This window comes from Micromesistius poutassou, assembly GCF_964030765.1.
Source record: "Micromesistius poutassou genome assembly, chromosome: 21".
Taxonomy (NCBI): Eukaryota; Metazoa; Chordata; class Actinopteri; order Gadiformes; family Gadidae; genus Micromesistius; species Micromesistius poutassou.
This window is the reverse complement of record NC_140291.1, coordinates 11,343,509-11,346,008: the sequence shown is the minus strand read 5'-3', so window position 1 is coordinate 11,346,008 and position 2,500 is coordinate 11,343,509. Positions and strand designations below refer to the sequence as shown.

The following is a 2,500-nucleotide window of genomic DNA, read 5'->3' as shown; positions in this document are numbered from 1 at the left end:
GTATATTCTTTGAAAACGTTAAGTTTATGCATATGTCTGTAGTAGCATGATCTCATTATGAAAACCAGGCATAAGGAAGGAATATGAGAAATACACGTCTGAATATTGCCTTGAAACACACTCACACACACGCATTTATTTAAATAAGAGGTACAGCTGACCGATGAAGAACGAAAAAGAGTCATTGTTCCAACACACACACACAGACACACAGACAAAGACCCACACACAGACACACTCTCTATTCAAACCCTCCCTCTCACTCCCCAACTGCCGCAACACCTTGACCCCTGACCTGCCCAGCACGCCGTCTGTTGACAACCAATCCGTTCGTCGCTCACCTCCAACACACTTCCCCACACACAGCTTTACGGGACTCGGGGGTCTCTGCTTAAAAAACACATACACACCATCATTGTTGAGCGTGCACGCTCAACAATGCTGGTGTGTATGTGGTTTTTAGCACGTAACCGTGCACGCTGAACCCGAGGGCATGTTGGGAAAGCATTCTGGTGCACACAAGCACTGTTAAAACCCTCAAAATACCCCCTGGATTCCACCCCTAATCCGCTAAAGCATCTGACCCACAGCCACACACTGCCTCATACACAGAAAAACACACACACACACACACACACACACACACACACACACAGGCCCTCTGTCAGCATGCAAACACACACACACACACACGTGGACGTCCGCGTGCACGTAGACGTATGCGTGGCGTTTGTGCAATGTCTGCTTGCATTGTGTGTACATTCATACGTTTATAAATACATGTGACACACATGCGGAAGGCGTGCACGCGTTGCACCGGTCTGTGTGGTGCATGTGTGCAACGCACAGTGCGGTGCCGTGACCCATATCCACAGTGCAGTTTAGCATAGTGGCATAACCGCTTGACCTAACTAGGTTAACTAGGTAATGCTGAAGTCAGTAAGTTATGTTTTTCTATGATTTCCTGTGGATATCCTGTGATTAGTAATGAAAAAGGAAATCTTGTTATTCCTCTGATCGAAGCCCCCACAAAAGACAAATAATTAATAAAAACAAAGAAGCACCATTTCTTTGAAGCGCCGCAGAAACCAGTGAAACAAAAGCCAGAGGAACTATCACCATATATGGTCATAGAACAATAACCATCCCCTGCCAAGGCCGTTATAACAAAATGGCCCCTGATACAATTGAACTGTCCTCAATGGAAACTGATACGCTCTCCCAGACTGAACGGAGATTCGCGCAACGTTTCTTTCTAAGTGGACCGTTCCCTAGCCAATAAGCTCATATCCCTAGACTAAAAACGGTGATTTGTCCCCGGGCCCCGGGCGGCAGCCCTCTGCTCTTAGCAACTTATGGATGAGTTTAATAACAGAGATCCAATAAAGGGCATCTTCCTCTGTCTTCTATCCATCTTCTCTCCCAAGGTGAGGTGTCTGTTTAAAGGGCTGCTGACTTTAAGGTAAACATGAACCGGTAGACTCCAACACGTCTGACGCCCCCCACGGGGACAGAGGGGAGTGTGTTGGAGAGGAATGACTTGCCGAGTTATCTGGCGCTGGGTTTGACGGCCGCTTGGTTCCCGGCAGAGAAGCAGGTGGAGTTCATCCCACTTAATGATTTCAGTCACCCACACAGACATAGGCAGGCTCCGAGTGTGTGTGTGTGTGTGTGTGTGTGTGTGTGTGTGTGTGTGTGTGTCCTTACATGCTGTTTGTCCTTACGTGTGTGTGTGTGTGTGTGTGTGTGTGTGTGTGTGTGTGTGTGTGTGTGTGTGTGTGTGTGTGTGTGTGTGTGTGTGTGTGTGTGTGTGTGTGTAGAGCCAGTAGATAATGGCGTGAATTACTCCGCCTATCATCTTACACATGCCATCGCCAGCACATACACCAAAACACTCACACACACACAAGCACAAACAGACATACACACACACACACCGACACACACATGCAAAATGCTGGCAGCAGATTTGTTAAACAACCATAGGAGTTCAGAGATACAGAGAGAGGGGGGGGCAGCTTACCAGAAAGCAAAAATTATGTTTTCTAGATAAGGAAACTACAACAATGATGTCATCACGCCGGCCTGATCACTGCGGAAACTGGCAAACATATGTTGCTGCGAGAATGAAAGAACAGAATGAAAGAACAGAAGAAGAACAGATCTGTGAGGAGGCAAGGGGAGGCTAGAAATGTAAAGAAAAGCACTATTCTAATTCCCCTTACAGACAAAGATATACACAACGAACCAAGAAGTATCCAGTGAATCTTTACCAGCTACCCACTAACACACTTTTGATTTCCCCTGGAAAGGACAGATGATGTTGTCAGCTTGTCCTCTTAAAACAAATGTCAGAGCCGCCTGTGTCTGTCTGTCTGTCTGTCTGTGTGTGTCTGTGCGTGTGTCTGTCTGTGTGTGTGTGTGTGTGCGTGTCTGTGCGTGTGTCTGTCTGTGTGTGTGTGTGCATATGTATGTCTGAAGTTGATGACTGATTGAAAAG

At 46.9% G+C, this 2,500-nt stretch overlaps 1 protein-coding gene across 3 annotated transcripts in view; it reads right to left on the bottom strand.

Moving 5' to 3' along the window:
• plce1 (phospholipase C, epsilon 1) overlaps positions 1-2,500 on the bottom strand; it is a 74,851-nt gene that overhangs the window by 50,223 nt on the left and 22,128 nt on the right. The window lies entirely within an intron of this gene.